This window comes from Sus scrofa, chromosome 6, assembly GCF_054392235.1.
Source record: "Sus scrofa isolate SSC_HxYL_T2T_F1_AM1 chromosome 6, Sscrofa_HxYL_maternal_Yorkshire_Landrace_v2.0, whole genome shotgun sequence".
NCBI classification, from domain to species: domain Eukaryota; kingdom Metazoa; phylum Chordata; class Mammalia; order Artiodactyla; family Suidae; genus Sus; species Sus scrofa.
In genome coordinates this window covers 84,867,539-84,890,593 of record NC_139388.1, presented here as the reverse complement: position 1 = coordinate 84,890,593, position 23,055 = coordinate 84,867,539, and the positions used below count along the sequence as shown (strand labels likewise).

Genomic DNA, 23,055 nt, shown 5'->3' with positions numbered 1-23,055 from the left:
CATCCCCACAATCCCAAGGTAAGAATCCCTCCCTCCTAATGGGGTAAAGAGGAGGTGATTAAAACATCTTTTTTGCCTAATCCACTGTCTCCACTCTTTTCCCTATCCTTGAAACTCTTGAAAGCCTTTGGCAAGGTCATCAACTGTTCTACGATGACAATGACGTCCAGACTCTTTCCCATTTAATTCCCCTAACATCCCGATGAGGTAGATGCTATTATTATCCCTAATACACAGATGAGGAAACAAGATATCCAACAAGGTTATGCAACTTGCCAGGACCACACAGCTCTAGGTTTGAGCAGAGCTCAAATACAAACCTACCTGGCTCCCTGTTCTTAATTACTACTTTAGTCTCGAGAGGATTTCCGGGCTCAATGCTGTTACCCCTCAACCCCTCTCACAGACAGAGATCTGTGGCTGGATGGCCTGACAGGACCACCTGCATTTGAGGTGCCTTATCTTTTGCCAGTCTCTGCTAAAAGATAGATGGAAAGGTGTTCCTGGGAAAAGTGCTGTTGGAACAGGCCAGCTGGCTGGCTGGCAAGAGATTTCCCTTGATGGCTTGAACTTAATTTACCAAAGGTTTAGTGTGGTTATCAACCTTACAGATACAAACACCCTATCCTGTAAAAATTTCAGAGTTAATCAGACTTGGGGAATTTGGATAACACTGTCTAAACTTATAAGAGAAGAAATATAAATAAAAAGTCAATTTTTTTGGTGTGTTTTTAGGGTTGCACCTGCAGCAAATGGAAATTCCCAGGCTGGGGGTTGAATCAGGAGCTGCAACTGCAGGCCTACACCACAGCTCACAGCAACACTGGATCCTTAACCCACTGAGCGAAGCCAGGGATCAAACCTGCATTCACATGGATACTAGTCGGGTTTGTTACTGCTGAGCCACCACGGGAACTCCCAGAAAGTCAATTTATTCAGTCATTTATCAGTGAAATAAGACTATTCTTTGCAGTCATCTGTGAAAAAATTCAAGCAGCAAATTCAAGTACAATCACAAAGCCTTTTAGGAATCACAGAATGCATTTCTCAACATTCACTGATAGGTTGGTGCATTGGTTTTTGCCATGGAAGTAAATGCCTGGCCCCAGACTAGGCAGGGGAGTCTGAGGGCCAATGTACACTTCATAGACACGCCAACTGACATTCTGTTTTGTCCTTTCCAACACTGAGTTCACGGAGCCTTCTGTGGCTCCAGCCTTGGTTTTGATACAGTTGAACTCAGTTTTGTCTTTGATTTGTATAGAGATCTCTCCAAAGAAGATACACAAAATGGCAAATAAGCACATAAAAAGATGTTCAACTTCAGCAGTTATCAGGGAACCACAGATCAAAATCACAATGAGGTATCACTCCCTATCTCATAGGATGCTATAATAAAACAAACAGAAAATACAAGCGTTGCTGAGGATGTGGAGAAACTGAAAAGCTTCTACATTGTTGTAGGAATCTAAAATGGTGCTACCAATGTGAAAAAGTTTGGCAATTCTTCAAAAAAAAAAATTAAAAACAGAGTTACCATATGACCCAGGAATTCCACTCCTAGTACATACCCAAGAGAAATGAAAACCTATGTCTACACAAAAACGTGTATACTAATATTCACTGCAGCAGTACACATGATAGCCAAAAGGTGGAAGCAACTCAAGTATCCACCAGCTGATAAATGGACAAACAAAATAGTTCACATCCCTACAATGGAATATTATTCAGCCATAAAAAGGAATGGAATACTGACAATGCTATGACATGGATGAACCTTAAAAACATTATGCAAAAAAAAAAAAAACCCATTATGCAAAGAAGGCAGACACAAAAGGCCACATAGGGTATGTCTCCATTTTATGTAAAATGTCCAGAATAGGCAAACCCATAGGGACAGAAAGTAGATTAGTGACTGCTGGAGGCTGAGAGGAGAAGGGACTGGGAAGTGAATGCTAACAGGTATGGGCTTGTTTTTTTGTTTTTTGTTTTTTTTATGAAAATGATCTAGAATTAGAAAGTGGTGATAGTTACACAGACTTTGAATTGTATACTTGAAAGCAGTAAATTTTATGTATGGTATGTGAATTATATCTAAATAAATTTTGAAAATTAGGCTCTTGAAGATTTTTAATAACAGCGAAATGCTCTCAATACGCTAAGTGGAAAAAAACAACATGCAACTGTAGATACAATTCCAACTTGGTTTAAAAACATATGTACATGTATATATACATTTGCATTAAGACAGAAAATACATTAAAATGCTAACAGAGGTTATCCCTAGGTAGTGTCACTAAGGGGGATTTACTTTCTTCGCACATTTCAAATTTTTCTATGGTAAACATATTATTTTCATAAGCTGCAGATTAAAAAAACCCAAGTAGGTTTGTCTGGCTTCAAAGCTAGTATCATTTCCAACATACCATACAATCATTAGACATTCTTTGAGCTCCTACTGTGCACCAAGCAAAATTGAGTAAGATATAATTAATCACTGCCCACAAGGAATTTACATAAGTCTAGGGTGGGGTCTGAACCCAAGTTCGTGGACTGGGAAAAGGAAGAGCTATCCATATGCTCTTTAAATTACACAGTGCTGTTCAACGGCACACTTTCTGGGAGAGAGGTCAGGAGCAGCAGTGTAGCTCAGTGGTTAAAGGCTGGAGCTGGAGCCAGACTAACTGGGTATAAAGGGTGAATGCCCGATTACAAACTGTGTGATCTTTAGAAAATCACCTAAACTCCATGGGGCATGGTTTCCTCATCCACAAAATAGGGGTAATAATATTCCCTCTCTCACTGGGTTGTTGGAAGATTAAAGGAGCACCAGCCCTTCATGCTGGGGACACAGCAAGGGCTCAGTAAATTAATTAGCTGCCAGCACCTGCATCACCATCATCACTACCACCGCCTCACCACCATACGCCCAAGGAGGCAGAGACACAGCGGATCAACGACCACTAGAAAGTAAGGTCGTTTTTCACATCTCAAAATTGGTAGCTAGCAGGAGCGCCCTTCATGGCTCCGTGGTTAACGAACCCAAGGAGGATCCATGAGAATGCAAGTTTGATCCCTGGCCTCGCTCAATGGGTTAAAGATCCAGCATTGCCATGAGCTGTGGCGTAGGTTGGAGACATGGCTTGGATCTGGCATTGCTGTGGCTGTGGTGTAGGCTGGCAGCTGTGGCTCCAATTCAACCCTTAGCCTGGGAACTTCCATATGCCACGGGTGCGGCCCTAAAAAGCAAAAAAAAAAAAAAAAAAAAAAAAAAAAAAAAACCAAAAAACCAGCAGCTAGCATCTGATTCTTTATAAGCCTATAACAACCATTACATGCAACTAATTTCTTTTTCCAGACTCTCTCGATCTCTAAGGAAACTTCTTTTGAGGCGCTCTATAAAATACAATGCAGCAAAACATCAAAATGTTCTGTGTAACAAACTGCTTGTGTCCTCTTATCTTTTGACTAATTCATTGAAACAAGTGATTTTCCAAGGCTGTTATAATGGAAGGAGCCTTTGAGAGACTTATCTGCCCTTCCCCTGCCTTTCTGGGCCGCGCTGCTCTGATCCAGTAGTTCATCCAAGATGACTCTTCACCAGCCAAACTGCAAAATCTGAGCAACACACTCATCTAACGAGTGACTGGGGATCATGACTGCATTACAAATAACGCCGACTCTTCTTCCACCCTGCAGTCAAGAGTCTCAACAAGCAATCATCACTTCAAGGCTTTCACATCCAACCTCTTGGGTGTGACAAAAGACCCTTTGGCTTTGTCACTGCACTTTTGCCATGACCTGAAGATGTGGATGAGCTCTGAGTTTTCGCCAATCTGATTATGAGAATATACTTTTCTTCAAGAGGGAACAAATCTGGACCACAGAGTAGCAAATTTCAAATTCAAAGGTACCCATCTTATGTAAAAGCAAAGAGCTCAGGCAACTAAGAATATCAAGACAGGCCCTGTGACTCCAGAGGCTGTGTGCTTAGCAGGAAAGGTCTGGGGCACAGGCTGAAGAGACAGACGTCCTGCCCAAGGAGTGACTCGCAGCTCTGCCCCTCTTACCAGCTACATGACTTCAGGCATGTTGCTTAATAACTCTTTGGGCCTCAGTTTCCTCGTATATAAAATGGGAGATAATATGAGTCTTACCTCATGGGGTAGCTATAAGTGTTAATGAGTCAATATACATAAAGGGTTTTTCCTATAACACTGTTAACATTCAATAAATATTAAAAGGAAACATAAAAATACACCTGCCAAAATATTTGTTTTTACAGTCTTTGATTGTGTGGCCAATTCACAGGTGCACATGTTTTTAATCACTCTGCCTCATCACTTATATAAGCTACATACGTATCTTCTATACATGTCAAATACTACATGATTTTAAAAAAAGAATGTATAGAAATCTCACTGTTAGTTTCACAGCTGAGTCGCCTAGGACAGGGAGAGGGTTAGATCTCTTGTAACAGCGTGCTGAACTATAATCTGAGAGAGTTCACACAAAGCCTTAACTCACTGAAAATTAACAGGAGCTACAACGAACTTCTGAAATTACCTGTTCCCCTTCCCTCATTTGTAGATGAGGAAACAGGGGCTCTGAAAAGTCTTTTAAGATTTTCCAGTTCACTAATGACAGAAATCAGACTCTTCTGTTACCTGTGACTCAGATATATATTTTTTTAAGTGGAAAGCAATGAGGAACATGGTATGGAAAGGGAGAAAAGAAAGACGTAGTTTGGAAGGGTTAAGGCAGTGACCTAACAATGGGAGCTAACGTTTTATGAAGATTTTTTATATCCCAGGCACTGTGACAAGCATTTTGCATGGGTGGCCTTATATAATTTTTGCAAAACCTATGAGACAGTTACTATTATTAACTCCACTTTTAACTGAGAAAAGTGGAAACCTAGAGAGATTAAATGACTTGCCCCAAATCACAAAGCCAGTGAGCGACAGAGTCGGTAAATGAACCCACGCTGTCTGACTCTGGAGCTGGAACCTTTACCACTGGAGACTGCCCAAGCTTGAGAATTTATAAAGCAGTGAAGCTCTTGATCCTTGAGTCTTTCTCCTACTTTGCTGGAAACTTCTCTCTTCAGAGGCAGTCCAAAGATACGCAGGAAATGAAATGGATTTTAAGGAAGAACAGATGACCCTTATTTAAAGCCTTATTCCTGCTCCGTGAGAGTGTTCACACATTACTCTGGCCCCCTGACTTGTCCAAGGCCATGCAGCTGGTAACAGTGCCACTGGGGGATGTGGAGCCCATGCCGCCCAACTGCAGCACTAAGACCCATTCCCGACCTAGTCCGTGGAAAATGTCTGCTTGTCTGTCTGTCCAGCAGATCTTTCCTGAGCTCAGCCAAATGCCCTTAATTGGCTGGGAACTACACAGAGAAGAAATTCAGCTTACTCTCTGCACTCAAGGAATTTATGGTAGAGCTGGGAAGAAGAGACCACGTTCAACCTAAAAATCTTTCCTATCTTCTACCTTTTGTGGTTAAGCAACAGAAGCGCTGAAGAGACTATGGAGCCCCAACTTCCTGCAAGACTGTCGGATTACTCTACCTGGATCGCCAGCCTTCAGGACACCTCTGTGTACACTTGCTAAATGAACTCCATTCTCCTCCCCTCTCAGTGCTGTGAGCTTTTTCTCCTGTCTTCGAAGAAGTGGGAATTATTTTCATCTCTATCTTTCTCTTGTTCATCACCAGGGAGTGTGACAAGAGGGTTAACTCAAGGAGCTAACACACAGAAAAATGCAAACGAGGATAATTTCTCTATTGCCTTTAATTTTTGGAAAGAGCCTATGGGATTCCATAGCATTTGCTCAAAAATGTTCAAAGGAAGACATGGAAAATTTCATCCTCCACATTTTGCTGCCCAGGAAAAAAAAAATCCAGAACTCTAGGGGCCAATTATTCTGCTGTCTAGGACCTTGACCTTAGAGAGTCTCCTTCTGGTTTGAAACTGACTGGAACTGAGGGCAGTTGACAGCAGAGTGTCAGCTGGAAGAGCAGCTTGTGTCTAGGTGGTCAAATTTAATGACTGCCAGGTCTCCTGAGCATCTTTCAAAAGTTGGAGTACCTCACCAAACCTAGGAGTTAAATGAATAAGAGCAGCAAGTTTCACAGTTATTTAAATTTTTAAGTTCTTACTATGTTCCCAACATCATGCTAGGATATGGGTACTCAAAACAGTGACAGGCCTTTAAAAATGAACTAATATCAGACTGTATGAATAAAACTAGACAAAGAGAAAGCAAAGCCAAAGCAGAGGACATAAGAGGAGGAGTGAAGAGGGCGAGCTAGGAGGGCTTACGGTTTGCAAACAGTAGAAGTGAGGGATATATACGCAATGTGAATTAGGCGGGAAGACCAATATAATACCACTAGCAGGTGGAGTTTAGATGAGTAGCTGGGCCGTCTCCCCTTTCTCTGCTTTTCCCTGGCCAGGTGGAGTTTAAAAATGGACTGAACAGGTATATGGGAGCTATTCTCATTTTTACATTTGAAATTTCCATAATAACTTTTAAGTGGGGATAACAGTACCTATTGCTTAGCTGCTGTGAAGATTACAAGAAATAATTATGTGAGATACCTTGTACAGTGCCTGGCCCTTTTTAGGTGTTCCATAAATGGTAACTATCATTATCAACGTGGTACTTTTTAAGTTCTGGGATAGGAATAAGGAGGAGAACAAAATGCTGTGAGCCAGTGAATAAGGCCACAGCCTGCAGATTTAGGAATATCGGACACCTGACAAGGAAAACCTTCCTCAATATAAGTCTTACGGGCTTCTCACTCTCACTCACTCTCCTTCTGCTTAGTCCTTTACTCATTCAACAAAGGTGTACTGACTGCCTATATACGTAGGACACAGAGCTAGGTACTGAGAATGGGAGATACTGAGGAGATAACATAATGGGATGGGCTTTTGGAAGAGGGTATCTATGAACCATCAGAAATGATCCACAACAATTTTTGAGTATGTGGGTATATATAACTTTTCTGAGAAGGTCCAGAGGGCTTCTTAAAGGAATTATTCTTTTTTTTGTTTTGTTTTGTTTTACAAAAAGAATGAAAGTCTAACACACCAAGCAAGAAGCAAACAAAATTTATATAAAGAAAACATAAAATACTCCTAAAAAATATCACAAAAGAAGCCTTGAGCAATTGGAAAGATATTGTGATCTTTGATCATGGATAGAAAGAGTAAATATAATAAAGATGTCAGTTCTCCCTAAGCTAATTTACAAATTTAACATAATCTCAATAAAAATATCATCAAGTTGTTTCATCCAGAAATTAGACAAATTTGTTATAAAGCTCCTATGGCAGAATAAACTAGCAAACCCACCAGGAAAACGCTGAAAAGGAGCAATATGAAAAAAATAGCCCTTCCAGATATTAAAACAAATTACAAAGCCTCTAAAATTAAAATAGTTTTTTAATGGCAAATGAACTGACAATCAAACCAAGAGAACAAAACAGAAAATACAGTACAAGACCCAAATACACACAGGAGTTTAGTATCTGCTAAAGACAACATCTGAAATTAGTGAAGAAAAGTTAAGAGCTTTTAATAAATAGTGTTGGGATACCTGGCTGGCCATTGGAAAAAAGATAAAATTGGATCCTTCCTCAAATGAAATGCCAAGATAAACTGCAAATGGACTGGAGTTTTAGATGTTAAAAAAAAGGGAAACCATATATGTACTAGAAGAAAACATTAATGAATTCCTCACAAATGAAGAGTGAGGCAAACTTCCCAACTCTGACTCAGAATATCAAGTAATACACTGTGAAACTGTTAAGTATGACTATATAAAGATGCAAAACTTCTGTACAGCAATAACACAACATATGTAAAGCAAGGCTTGTGACAAATTGGAAAAAATATTTTTGTAACTTATACCGCAGACATTGAGCAGATATTCTGTATCTCATAAAAGGAGAAAACAAATTTAAATTATACTGAAATATTATTTCTTACCTAAAGACTGACAATCCCCCAGAACTCTTGGCGGCAAGACTGAAGAGAAACAAAGAGGGGCAAGGCATGAAATACAATGTGAATGTACCTGTTATAGAGTTTTGATTCTGGAACCAAGCAAATGCTTTTCATAGTTAAAAAACAAAATTAAAAAAAATTTGGGGGGGTCATTTTAGGGCCACACCCATGGCCTATGGAGGTTCCAGGCTAGGGTCAAATTGGAGCTACGCCACAGCCACAGCAACACAGGATCCAAGCTGCATCTGCAAACTACACTACAACTCACAGCAATGCTGGATCCTTAACCCACTGAGCAAGGCCAGGGATGGAACCTGCATCCTGATGGATGCCAGTCAGATTCGTTTCTGCTGAGCCACGACAGGAACTCCCAAAATTAGATTTTTAAAAGCAATTCTTAAATTTTAAAACAAATGAGTCTATGTATCAAGTTGGTGGCATAACCACATAGAGAAAATAATTACATCAAATGACTTTAGGACAGTGTTTGACTATACTCAAACAGCGTATGGTCTAAGGACAAAAGGAACCACATAGAAAACTAAAACAGCATTCAGTAACCTAACTGTCAGTACAGATAACAGCATTTCTACTTGTCTGGTTAAAAGTACAACCAGAAAAATCCAGGAGTTCCCATCGTGGCACAGTGGTTAACGAATCCGACTAGGAACCATGAGGTTGTGGGTTCCATCCCTGCCCTTGCTCAGTGGGTTAAGGATCCGGCATTGCTGTGAGCTGTGGTGTAGGTTGCAGACGCGGCTCAGATCCCGCGTTGCTGTGGCTCTGGCGTAGGCCGGTGGCTACAGCTCCGATTAGACCCCTAGCCTGGGAACCTCCATATGCCGCGGGAGCGGCCCAAGAAATGGCAAAAAGACCAAAAAAAAAAAATAATAATAAAATAAAATCCAGAGAAAAAGATCAGCCTGAAAGCCCCAGAGCGTGGCCCCCCGGTCCAGGAAGGGTGAAGTTTCTTGTGGCGCCCTGAGTGTTAATGACTGGTACTCAAGCAGAAGGGTGAGAGGGGAGTTGAGCGAGTGCTTAGAGTTGAGGATGGAGACAGGCACAGTCAGGGCTTGAGGGCAGCCTCGGCCATGCCAGGGAACTGCACTATCCTGAGGGCAGGCGAGCCGTCCCGGAGTTTTAGTATGGAGAGTGACATATTCAGATCTGTGCTTTATGAAGATCACTGGCAACAGTGTACAAAAGAGATTGCACAGCAACAAAGCTGGAAAGCTGGCTGGCCATCTAGACTGCTGCAGTAATCCAAGATAAGAGATCATAGCAGCTTTAACCAAAAGAGAAAGAGGACATCACAGGTTTGCAGTCTAAACAGATGTGTACCATCTACAGGTGGGAGGTGGAAAGGGGTGGAGAGTTCAGAGAAGGGGACGGACATTGGCTGACCCCCAGGTTTCAGCCTCTGGCAACACTGTGGTGCTGACAGGAACCCAAGAAGAGTACCAGATGTAAGAAAAGCGGCAAGTTCACTGCTGCCAGAACCCCTCGTGGGGGCAAGGGGCTAAGGGAGTCAAGAAGGAAGACCCAGCCGTCAGGCCACAGTCCTAGAAAGCTGAGAAACAGATGAAAACGGAGGGTTAGATTACTTGTAAAACTTTCTCTCAGAAATAGAATCATATACTGTTCACTTTTTTTTAAAGTCAAGTAACCAGTATTTGGAGCCTCGAAAGCTATAATTTATACATGTAAGCCTTTGTTTCTAATCTCCCTCAACCTTCCCTGGCCCTTTCCTTCCTAAAACATCCTCTACTGTACGTCCCAGAACCAGATTCTAGAGCTTCTAACAGAGGTCACTCACAGAAACACATTCAGCGGTCAGAGAGGAGTGAAATCTCTGATGTTTAAATATAAACAACCAATTGGTAAATGATACAGGGGCCAAACGCTGGCCTGAGCAGTTTTCTCCTGAGGTCCCATTTTTACAAAATATCCTAACAAAGATTTAAGAGATATTTCCACCTCCACCGTCCCCCCCACCCCCCGCTTCAGGTACTAATAAACCAGAAATTACATCTAAGAATTGACTTTTTCAAAGGTCCTAATATTAGATACATTCTGAGATAAGTTTGGTTTCCCAAAATAGCAGCTCTACTGTCGCAGATAAGGAGGTTGTTTTATGGGGGGGGGGGCATCCTCTCCTCCTGCCTTTGTCCCCCTGAATCTACCCCTTTTCTCCTCGCTCCCTTTTAGCCCTACTTTCCTAACTCTGAGGAACTGACTCCATCTGCAAAAAGCTGATGCCTAGAGCCCAAGTACTGGCTTCTACTACTCTCCCTTTCACCTGTAGGAAGAAACCAACATGTTATCTGCTAACAAGGTTGTCAAGACAACACATCTCCATCCTCCAGTCTCATGTAAAATAATGACAATGATCTCTAAGGCACCTCACTGGGTAAACGCCTATATTATATATCATACACAGTCAACTATGTTTGACCAGTTTAGACAGGAAACAAAGCTGGAAAAGATACTTTTACATCTTTGAGGTCAAGGTCCCAGAGCAAGAGAAGGTACTAGTTTTAGGGGGACTCGTCTTACTACTTTGGTTCAGCAGTGTTCTAAGATCATTTTTGGCTGTGTACCTTTTGAGGGGTCAAGAACTCCTCTGAGATCTGAATAAAGTACAAGCACATCTCATTTTGTTGTGCTTCAAAGACAGTGCTGTTTTTACATAATGAAGAGTTGACAAAACCTTGCGTTGTCAGATGGTGGTGAGCATTTTTTAGCAATAAAGTATTTTCTAATTAATATATGTACATTGGGGGTTTTTTTAGACATAACGCCACTGCACACTTAATAAATGCATATAGTGTGAAAATAACTTTTACATGCATGGGGAAGCCAAACTGTTTGGCGATATTCAGCTTATTGAAGCGGTCTGGAACTGACCCACAGTATCTCTGAGGTATGCCGGTGATAGGCTCTCTTCCCAGAAAAAATGGCATTCACAAAAATCTGCTGGTAAAGTCAAAGGATTTGTGGATCCCTTGAAACCTGACCATTTACCCAGACTAACAAACTGATGTGGATCAGTGATAGTGATATTCATTCTGTCTATGGAAATGAAATACTTGATGTCATGATTTTGAGGATATGGAGTTAAATAACAACATTAGAGAAATGTAAGGAAAGAGAGCTTTCTTTCCTTACTGTGGGAGTCTTAAAACTGCATGCTTTTTGTAAATGAAATACTGCATCCTCTGCGTGACTTAAAGAAAGTGACAATCTCATCTCTGAATCTAAATGCCCTTAATATTTAATTCTTTCCTCTGTGGTTACAGCTTGCTTTCTCCACATTATCAAGATGATGGCTTTAGAAGGCAGGCTATTGGAGATCCAGAAAACCATATATCCCAATTCAATTTCCTTGAGAAAATCAAAGAGCTCACTCTCTTGAAGAGCTGAAAGAGGCTCAAGGGTCACCGCCTCCCCCAGGGTGTGGGTACCGGCAGTACTCCAGAAGGGGAATGTAAATACTCAGTATGAGGCAACAGGGCATACCAATTTGTTTTCCAATCTATTTTATTTCAGTTCAACGCATCTTTGCAGACAGATAGTCCAAGAAACAAGCCATATTTTGGTCAGACTCAGTCTTCCTCAATTTCCAAAAGCAGGTGAGTATTGCCAACATGTGGCTTGTTTCCTTGCACTGCCTAGCGGCAACGATGCTTTGAGCTGAAATAAAATAGATTGAAAAACAAATTGGTATGCCCTGGCTCTTCCTGCAGTTTTATATTATCCTTCAAAGCTAGTGTTACCACCTACTCTTTACTGGAACCGAAAAGACCCAAATCACAGAGTAAAACGGCAATATTTTAAATGTGAAGATCCCACCCAACCCTAAAATAGCAATTTAATTCAGGGTGTGTTGGTTTACACTGCATTAACATGCCACTCTCTGCCTGGTGCCTCGCTCCATTTGCTCAGCTGGATGACAACTTCCAATGACACGGGCAGTATGGTTATCGGATACAGTTTAAAGCAAAAACTGACACTGCTGATCTTCCCATACAGTTCACTCGCTTTATTGCTGCCTCTGTAATTTTTCATGGTCACGAGCCCAGACATTATCTTATGTTTACCTATTCAAAAAGCCTGCCGCCTGCCTTAAAAGCATTCAATGTTCTGCTTAAAGTATGCAACATTACTTTGAAAACTTTTCAAGGAAACCCCAAACTGTTTGCAAACAAATTCTAAAAGCACTACCACTTAGAAAAAAGCCTATAATTTTCTTTTTTTTTTTTTAATTTTTTGTCTTCCCGCGGCATATGGAGGTTCCCAGGCTAGGGGTCGAATCAGAGCTGTAGCTGCCAGCCTCCACCACAGCCACAGCAATGTGGGATCCGAGCGGCGTCTGCGACCTACACCACAGCTCACGGCAATGCCAGATCCTTAACCCACTGAGCGAGGCCAGGGATCGAACTCACAACCTCATGGTTCCTAGTCGGATTCGTTAACCACTGAGCCACGACGGGAACTCCCAAGCCTATCATTTTCTTAGAATGAAGGAACACAGTTTCAAGCTTAAAACACTATGATGACGACAAATGCTCTGCATAGGCAATTGTATAGTTTTGTTTAAAAAATTAAATCGCCTTTGGAAAAGTTCCTCCCTTAAGAAAAACATTTAAGGAAAAAATAAGATCTGTTCTCCCCCTAAAGACAGAAACACACACATATACACACACCATCAAATTCATCTGTAACATACTTCTGAATTTTTGTTATTATTTAACACTTACTAAGTTTCCATTTAGGGCCAAATTTGGTGTCATTTTCTCCAACTGGAATTCAGCAATATGTGTAACAACAAGAAAACACATGCCAATCCTTTGACAAGGTACTATTTTCCATACTTGACAGATTAGACAATAATCTGTAACTGACCTGAGAGCAGCAGCCCTATCAGTGGTACAGTTGGTTACAGGACCAGGACTGTGAACCACAGTACAATTACCAGCTTCGTTCAGGTCCATCACCCCCCAAGGTCTTGACATCTCACAGACTCTGAACCCGCTGAAAAATTCTTCCTCCCCACTTCTCTTCCTCTGCCCTTCCTGCTGGACTGGATTCTAGTCACTTAACAAGTTTCGGCTTAAACTACCCAGCAGAGGGGCCTTTGGGGACTATCCTGGTAAAAGGTGGTCTCCCAGGTCAGCACTGTTTATTTATTTGTTTTTATTCCTTCATCCAGTTGCCACTATTTAGAATAATTCTGTTACATCCTTACTGTGTTAGACCCTAGGTGTTTTTTTTTTTTTTTTGCTATTTCTTGGGCTGCTCCCACGGCATATGGAGGTTCCCAGGCTAGGGGTCTAATCAGAGCTGTAGCCGCCGGCCTATGCCAGAGCCACAGCAACGCGGGATCCGAGCCGAGTCTGCAACCTACACCACAGCTCATGGCAATGCCGAATCCTTAACCCACTGAGCAAGGGCAGGGACCGAACCCGCAACCTCATGGTTCCCAGTCGGATTCGCTAACCACTGCGTCATGATGGGAACTCCAGACCCTAGGTTTTAAGGCCATGTTCCACCCTGGTAAACACGGGGCCTAGCATAGGTGTTCCTGGTACACAGCTGGCCCTCAAATATTTGCTCAATGAATAGCCTGCATTTATTTACTATCTACCAAATGCCAGGTTGTGGGCACTGGCTAGCAGCTGATACAAGAACAGTTAAGGCGTGGTCTCTGCTCTTGAGGAAAGCAGGAAAGATAATAAACAGATGGAATAATACAGGATGGTGAGTGTGATCAGTTTAGGATTGGATCCCAGCTCCTTTATGCATTAGCTATGTAACCCTGGACATCTGTTTCCTCATCTTTAAAATGGGAATATTACTACTACTTAGGTCGCAGCATTGGTGTGAGGATTAAATGATAGGCCATGGAAATGAAGCACATAGGGCAGTCCTTGGCAATCACTCAATAAATATTAACTACTAATTATATTATTATGATGCTATGATAGCTCTATACGAAATTGTTTACCTGTCCAAGCCCCTATAAAATCTAAATCCCACGGAAGGGCAGAGATCATGTTGATTTTGTTCACCACTGTATTTCCAGAGATTTGAGTCATTGCAAGTATATCCGTAGGTGCTTGATGAATACTGAATTATTAACCAAATGCATGCAATGATTAACAAAATGCAAAATCATGGAGTGCTCTGAAAATATGTTAAACTAGTGATGAATGGTTAGATTTGGGAACAACTGCTATAAAAGAACAACCTCTAAATTAGACAGTGGGATATGGCAGAAGTTTGATGATTTAGCCAAGCAGAGAAAATTTTCATTTTGAGGTTGTAATTAAATCTCCACAATGCATACAAAGATTTGGATTCGATTCCAAAGAAGAACCAAAAGCCCCAGGTTGAGAGATCTGAAAGAAGTTCCCGCTATATGACGTGGGTCCCCAGGTAGCGGGCTCCCAGGGAAGAGCTCAACTTGCCAGACCTATAATCTAGTAAACAGCTTAAGTCTCTCTGAATCCGGCCTTCCTCCCCTTTAGCAAAATATACACATGGGCACTTACAAAGAGTTGCTGGTACAAAAAGGCCGCGTGTGAATGTAAACAAGCATCTGGCTTACTGTAGTCGCTGGTTGGATGGTATTATCGTTATTCAACGTAGGAGAAACAATTCCACTTTGAATAATAAATCAGCAAGACTAGAAAAGATAAGGGAAGCCAACGTTTTGTCACCTAAAAAGCTCTGGGTTTATAGGGCAACTGTTAACTTGAGTTTGCCACACAGTGAGAAGGGACCAGAGGACAACACTGACCCAGGCTACTTGTGCCTATAGCTGGAGCCCCCATATACAAGAAAGGCCAGATAAAACTATTTTCGGCTGTCTGGATCAAGGTGTCAAAGCCATTCGATACTGTTACAGCTCATCAACTTCGCTCTTGTAGCAGGAAAGCGGCCACAGGCAAAACATCAACAATGAACACGGCTGGGTTCCAAGAAAGCTTCATTTATGGACACCGGGATTTGATTTCAAGTAAATCACAAATTATGCGAAATATTCTTCTCCCCAACCATTAAGAAAAAAAAAAAAAAGTAAAAACCTTCCTAGCTCCAAGCATACAAAAACGGGAGGGGAGTGAGGGGGGCAATTTTGGCTCAAGGCCATGATTTGCCAAGACCGGGCGCAGGGACTTGGCGGCGACGGAGAGGGGTGAGATTGCAAGAAACAGCTGCGAGGAAAGGCCTCTGAACGCGCCAAGTAGAAGGCGATGGAGGGGCGTGGGCAGGTCCCTGGCAGAGAGCAGGCCCCAAGCGGGAACTAGGCCCGGCCAAGCACCTCAGCCGGGACCCCGTGGCCTCTCCCCGCGAGAGCCTGCGCTCGGGGATGGGGCCGCCCCGGGGGTCCACGTCCCGGGACTGGGTAAGGCGGCTGGGACTCGGCAGAGTGCAGCGAAGTTTGCCTCGCGGAAGGGTCTCGGCGCGCCCCTCTTTCGGCATGCCTCTCAGGGCTCAGCAGCAAAAGGGGTCTCTGTGCTGAGACCCATCCCCGTTTCTATGGTTACCTGTTCAGCACCGATTCAAACTGCCGTTCTTTATTGACAGCGCCATAGAGGACACGAACACTCCTGCCCGAAGGGAACAATAAAGCTTTCTCCATTCAACAGCGCCAGATACGCCAGAAGGCGGCCATTTTGAGGCCGGCGCAGAACGGGTATAAACGGGGAGGGGACGGCCCGGCCTGCCCCGCGCGCAACGGTCACGTGCTGGGGGGCGGGTCCCCAGGGCGGGGCCTACGTCACGCACTCGCTGTCCACCAATGCTAGGACTTTGGGGTAAGCTGGTTGCGAGCCCCTTCTCTGACCTTTGACCTTTAACCACGCTTTACCCTCCCCACACTCTGTTCGAAAAGTTCTAGTAGATTTCCACCAATCCCTCGCCAGAAGAACTCTAAAGGTTAGATCTTATTTCAAACAGTGGCAGAGAATTAGGCACAAACGATTTCTTTCCGTTTTTCCAAAACAAGTTCACGTGCAAGGCGGAGACGCGACCCGAGCCGCGTCCCCAGACGCCTTCTTATTGGTGGAGAGGCTTGGCTCCGACGTAATTGGCTAAGAGATCGGTGCGAACCAATCGTGGCGTCTTGAAGGCATATTGATCCCGCCTCTCGTTCCTCGCAATTTTAGCATTTAGCACGTTGGGAGTGAAAACGTTCATAACTTTCCTTTTGCTGGGCATTCCTGTCACACACAATGAGGCACACAGTGAGTTCCACTTTGCAGCTCCTCTTGCCACCTTCACACAAACAGATGAAGTCATATCCAGAGAGTATGGGACAAATTAATTCACATCTGCGGGCCCACTGACCTCTCGGTGTCACTCTGTCACTGTCGCGCAGCCAGCTTTTCTATCACTCAGTTATGCCGCCCAAATCCAGTTGTGTCAGTACGAGACCGAGTTCCCTCTTTGGTTACATCCCCAGTGTGTCAGTATTCATTCGTTCTGAAAGATGTTCCTTGTCGGACTGACTTCTATCACCATTTTAATCACAAATTCAATCTACTGGGCAAACTACCATTTGCATTGTCACTGACATCCATTTCATCATTCTTTACTGTCACCGTCCAGTATGGGACCCCTTTCCGTGACCGACAAACTTCAAACAGTTCTGTACAATATAGCAATTGTAATGTGTGCCCAGCTGTCACTCTTTCAGTTGCTTTCACCATCATTGTCACTCAGCTACTGCCACTGCCACATAGTCAAGCCCCTATTGGTAGGCCCCTATTGGTACACAGCTGTCCTTATTACTGCCCAATTAGTCACTTTCACTATTGTACTCACATGTCACTGTCACATTCAGAGTCCGATTTGCTGTAAGGGATAGTCATTTTTGTAGTCACTAGAGTTACACCCATAGCTATTGTGTCCTCCAATCACTCATTTCTGCCATCTCTGCGTTCTCCTTTAGTGGGAGCCCTCCACACAGGGTTGCCAGAATTAACAAACAGACACATAGAATGGTGCTTGGTAGGTGTATAGTAGGTGCTCAAGAAATATTTGTCCAATCAGCGGATTTTAAAAGAGCACTATTATTGCTAATGTACTATATGTGATTGCGGACAGCTTGAGACTTATCATTCTCAAACAGCAGAAATAAGTGCAGACACAATCTCTCCTCCTTCTTTTTTTTTTTTTTTTTTTTTTGGTCTTTTTGTCTTTTTGCCTTTTCTAGGGCTACTTCCCACGCATATGGAGGTTCCCAGGCTAGGGGTCTAATCAGAGCTGTAGCTGCCCGCCTACGCCAGAGCCACAGCAACACGGAATCTGAGCCGCATCTGCGACCTACACCACTGCTCATGGCAAAGCAGGATCCTTTACCCACTGAGCAAGGCCATGGCTTGAATCCGCAACGTCATGGTTCCTATTGGGATTCGTTAACCACTGAGCCACGATGGGAACTCCTCTCCTCCTTCTTTAAGGTAATGAGACACTGCATCCTATTGGTACAAGAAGGAGAAAGCAGGGAAAATGTGGCTACACTGAATTCCTGGGATTATGGTTGTAAAGGATTGGGAGTTACCTGGTTGCTAATCAGGTTAAGGGTCTGGTGTTATCACTGCTGTGGCGTGGGTTCCATCCCTGGCCCAGGAACTTCTGCATGCCCTGGGTGTGGCAAAAAAAAAAAGAGATGGTTTTTCTAAGTTTTTATTTCATATTTTTAAAGGAATGTGTGTTTTTTGTACAGCATTTAGAAAATACAGGAGATTCTTTCCTTCTGAAGGATTGTTTTTGATGTAACAAAGAATGCCATTCCCCAACACACTCACACAGTCAGTAGAAAATAGCTGCACCTTCCCTGTAGTTGTTCACTTGAGGTTTTGCATTATTAGAAACTCTTGTGTAAATAACTTGCCTGCAGTCCACGAAGAACAGCATAAGGTGATGAAGAGCAGTGACCTTGACTTCTGGCTGGCCAATATGTAGGGAAAGAGAAACCAATGGTGGACCCTCTAAGTACCTCATTTCTTAGGAGAGTCTCAAGAATTTTGGAGAAATAACTTGTTCTTTCCAGTCACCAGAAGGACCTCATTCTTGATCCTGAAGGGGAAGGTGCTTGAGGTCTTCTCACTCTTTTTTCTACCTTGACAGAGAATGTTCCCAGGTCGATGCCTGTGGTGACTTCAGCTAAACTACCAGCTGTTTCCAGAGTGACTACTACATGCCAAGAACACTGAGGTAAATAGAATATGTTCCTTGCCCTACTAGGAAACAACACAGCCAGGACCATTTCTGCTGCTAGTAATAAGTCATTACTTATCTCACTCTTACTCTCTGCCAGGGACCATGCCAAGCGCTACCTAGATTATCTCATTTATCCCTGTAACCACTGAATGAGGTGGGTAACACTATTACCTCCTTCTATACAGGAGAAAAAATAGTTTGCTTAAGGTCACACAGTTATTAATCAGTGGCACTGGAGTTGAACCTAGAAAGTCTGACTCTGGGGCCTTCACTTTTCTCCCCTAGAATAATGATGGGCGGTTTTTACAGAATATATGCATTCATTATAAAGAATTCAAAGATTACAGAAAAATACAAAGAAAAGAGTTAAAAAGAGAAACACTATGAATCCTACAGCTTAGTGGAAACGTATCATTATAGATGAGCATTTCTCCATCTCTGGGCAAATATACGTAGGTGAGTAGATGGAGAGATAATAATGGTAATAACGACAGTTTCCCTTCAATAAGCCCTATGAGCGGGACAGTGTTCCAAGTCCTTTCCACGAATTAACACATTTAATTTACTCAGAGAGATGGATAGACATAATTTTATTAAAATGAGCTCATTTAACATATTCAGGGTTCATATCAGCAGCCAAACACCTGGTGATGTTTTTCCCCAAATCTGGTTCTGTCCTCAGTCTTTGTCTTCTTTCCACCTTCCAATTGCATCCTAAGCCCAGAGTCCTTGGGCTGCAAAAGCTGAGTCTTTAAATAGCACTCTCTGCACAGCTGCTGCCTGGTCAAATGTCTCTGCCATTCCCCAAAGCGGTGGTGTTATTTGTAGAAGTGAAGTTTGCTAGAGGCTCAGCATATGCTTTTTATCTGCTAGAATAGGTATCTGGGCCTTAGCATTCTTTTTTCCCAGCTTTCTAAGTGTTAGAATTTCACTACCCTTTTCTCCAATCCAAATGAAGCTTGGTCTTCAGATCTTGCCCAGTGGAGACCAAAGAATCTCAGATGAGGATGCTGTTGGAATTTGCCGAATGACTCAGAAAGGTCAGCTTGTTCATCCATGCGAGATGACAAGAGACCAGGAGAAGGGAGAGACTGCTTCTCTCCATAAGGGCTTCCAGACAGTGAGAGTCTAGAGGACTTCTGTGGGGTCTGGTCCTACCAATATCTTATATGGTGAATAAGTCCCTTGCCTCAGTTTCCCCCAGGACAAAAAACTGTTGTGTTCAGAAGGCCAGACTCGACATCTTTGGAGATGGCTCAGAGGTCCATTGTATTCATCTAATCTAAAACAACAAGCCGGCTTCTCCCCTCCAGCTCCCCAGCTCAGAGAGAATAGCCCACCTGCCAGTGTCTCCCAGATTGCTCAGGTTAGACAGCTGGGGCTTGTCCTTGACACTTCTGTCACTTACCCTCAACTGGTCACCAAGTCTTGTTGACTTTACCTCTAAATATACTCCATTTCCATGGCCAAAGTCCAAATGACTTTTACCTCTCACCTATGCATTACATCCTCTGCCTGCAGCCTCTTTTAATTTCCTTTGTTTTGTTTTACAGACAGCAAGCCAGTGTAATCTTTCATTTCATTGCAAATCAACTTTTTAAAATAAGATTTACATACAAGAGAATGTACTCCTTTGGAGTTCCCGTCGTGGCACAGTGGTTAAGGAATCTGACTAGGAACCATGAGGTTGCGGGTTCGATCCCTGGCCTTGCTCAGTGGGTTAAGGATCTGGCGTTGCTCTAAGCTGTGGTGTAGGTTGCAGACTTGGCTCGGATCCCGCGTTGCTGTGGCTCTGGCCTAGGCCGGTGGCTACAGCTCTGATTAGACCCCTAGCCTGGGAACCTCCATATGCCATGGGAGCGGCCCTAGAAAAGGCAAAAAGACAAAAAAAAAAAAAAAAAAAAAAAAAAACCACTCCAAGAGAATGTACTCATTTAGGGTGGCATTTTGGGAAATGCTTACACCTGTGTAACCACCATGTACATCAAGATAAAGAATTTTTATTTTTTAGAGCAAATTTAGGTTCACAGCAAAACTAAGAGGAAGGTACATAGAATCCCAATGTTTTCCTGCCCCTGCTCCTGCATAGCCTCCCTTGCCATCAACATCCCCCACCAAAATGGTGCATTTGTTACAATGGATGTACCCACACTAACAGATCATTATCATCCAATGTCCTTAGTTTATATTAGGGTTCACTCTTGGTGGTGTACATTTTCTGGGTTTGGTCAAAGATGTAACACAGATCCGCCATTACAGTATTATGCAGTGTAGCTGCACTGCTCTAAAAATCCTCTGTGTCCTGCTTATTCAGCCTCCCTGCCCCCAAATCCCTGGAAATCACTAACCTTTCAACTGTCTCATAGTTTGTGCCTTTTCCCTACTCTTTTCCTTTGTGGCTGCACCAATTTATATTCCTCCCAAGAATGCGCGGGGGTTCCATTTTCTCCACATCCTGGCCAACACTTGTTATCTCTTGGTTTTGTTCTGTAATGGCCATTCTAAGACGTGTGAGGTGATATTTCATTGTGGTTTAGATTTGCATTTCCCTTGTGATTTGTGAAGTTGAGCACCTTTTTCATGTATCAGTTGGCCATTTTTATATCTTCATTAGAGAAATACCTGTTCATATCCTCTGCCCATTTTAAAATCAGATGATGACAATGACTGCTATACCACTATTATTATTGTTGTTGTTATTTTACTGTTAAACAGTAGGAGTTCCTTATGTATTTTAAATATTAATCCCTTATCAGTTACACAGCTTGCAAATATTTCCTCATTTTAAAATCAGTGTTCCCCTGCCCCTATTTTCCTATTCTGTAGGCTTTCACTCTGTTAGTTTTTTTCCGTAGCTCTGCAGAGCTGCACTCCCACATGTGTACTTTCACTTTTGTTGTCTGTGCTTTTGGTGTCCTATTTGAGAAATCACTGCTGAGACTGATTTCAAGAAGATTTCTTTCCTGATGTTTTTCCCTAGGTGTTTATGGTTTCAGGTTTATATTTAAGTCTTGAATCCATTTGGAATTCTTTCTATGTGGTATAAGATGGGATTCAATGTCATTCTTTTCCACATGAATATCCAATTTGTCCAATGCCGTTTATTGAAGAGGCTATCATTTCTGGGCTTTCAATTCTGCTTCATTTGTCTGTATATCTTTTGAAAAATGCCAGTACCATACCGTTTGATTATTATAGCTTTGTAATATATTTTGAAATCGGGAAGTGTGATACCTTCAGTTTTGTTCTTCTTGTGCAAAATCACTTTGAGTTTTTGGGTACTTTTGTGGTTCCATATGAATCGTAGGATGGTTTTTCTATTTCTGGAAAAAAAAAGACACCTTTGGGATTTTCATAGGGATTGCATTGAATCTGTAGATTGTCTTGAATAGTATGGATAATTTAACAGTATTAGTTCTTCTAATCCATGAACACAAGATGTTGTTCCATTTATTTGTGTTTGCTATAATTTCTTTCATCAACGTTTTATAGTTTTTAGTATACAAGTCTTTTATCCCCTTCATTAAATTCATTCTTAAATATTTTATTATTTTGTAAAATTTTTAAGTTGATTTATTATGTTATGTTAATTGATGCTGTACATCAATGTTATATATGTATATATATATCCCCAACATTCTTTTTAAAAAACATTCTTTCCATTATGGTTTATCTCATGATGTTGAATATAGTTCCCTATGCTATACAGTAGGATCTTGCTGTTTGTGTCTTCTATATGTGAGCATTTTATTCTTTTTGATGCTATTATAAATAGGATTGTTTTCTTTCTTGGGGGGATTGTTTTCTTAATTTCCTTTTTTTTCCTTTTTTTTTTTTTTTTTTTTGTCTTTTGTCCTTTTAGGGCCACACCCATGGCATATGGAGGTTCCCAGGCTAGGGGTCTAATCAGAGTTATAGCTGCCAGCCTTCACCAGAGCCACAGCAACGCCAGATCCAAGCCACATCTGCGACCTACACCACATCTCGCAGCTCCCACTGAGCAAGGCCAGGGATTGAACCCACAACTTCATGGTTCCTAGTCAGATTCGTTTCTACTGCGCCATGACAGAAACTCCTTAATTTCCTTTTTGAAGAGTTTCTTGTTAGTATTTAGAAACACAACTGACTTTGGTATGTAGTTATGATTTCTTTTAATTGGCACATTTAGACCATTGATAGTCAAAGTGATTATTATGTGGTCGAATTAATATTTTTCATATTTGTTACTATTTTCTGTTTGTTGTCCTTTTCCTTTGTTTCTAATGTTGTCTTCTACACTTTTTCATTCTTTTGTTGTTTTAATCAAATGTTTTATATTATTCCATTTTCTCATCTTTCTTAGCATATCAGTTATACTTCTTATTCTACTTTTTAGTGGTTGCCTTAGTTTTGCAAAATACATTTATAACTAATCTAAGTCCATTTTCAAATAACACTATATCACTTCACCTTATAATAACAGGTAGTGTGAGTACCTTATAATAACAAAATAATCTTACTTCTTCCTTCCTATTCCTTGTATCATTACTGTCATTCATTTAATTTATATATAAGCATACATAAATATATGTATACCTATATATTTATGTATACTTATATAATCAAACACATTTTTGATATTATTATTTTGAATAAACTTACCTGTTAGCTGAATATGAATAAGAAAAATGAAAGTTTTAAAAAATTTTATTGGCATAGGAGTTCCCATCTTGGTGCAGCGGAAATGAATCCAACTAGGAACCATGAAGTTGCAGGCTTGATCCCTGGCCTCGCTCAGTGGGTTAAGGATCCGGCATTGCAG

At 41.9% G+C, this 23,055-nt stretch overlaps 1 protein-coding gene and 1 long non-coding RNA gene across 12 annotated transcripts in view; one reads left to right on the top strand and one right to left on the bottom strand.

The window, feature by feature from the left end:
* Window positions 1-15,728, bottom strand: part of ZBTB40 (zinc finger and BTB domain containing 40) — a 68,191-nt gene extending 52,463 nt beyond the window's left edge. For 6 of the 10 annotated variants that reach the window (XR_014807237.1, XR_014807238.1, XM_021095498.2 and 3 more), the window contains exon 1: window positions 15,575-15,728. The gene's annotated coding sequence lies outside the window, so the exon portion shown is untranslated. Of the gene's footprint in view, window positions 1-14,578; window positions 14,713-15,574 lie in introns of all 10 variants that reach the window. The other 4 variants (XR_014807239.1, XM_084963272.1, XM_084963274.1 and 1 more) reach the window with 1 other exon arrangement.
* LOC102165262 (uncharacterized) overlaps window positions 14,468-23,055 on the top strand; it is a 72,281-nt gene continuing 63,693 nt past the window's right edge. The window contains exons 1-2 of one of the 2 annotated variants that reach the window (XR_002344935.2): window positions 14,468-15,844; window positions 18,162-18,248. This is a non-coding gene — a long non-coding RNA (uncharacterized LOC102165262). The remainder of the gene's footprint in view (window positions 15,845-18,161; window positions 18,249-23,055) is intronic. The other variant, XR_014807241.1, reaches the window with a different exon arrangement.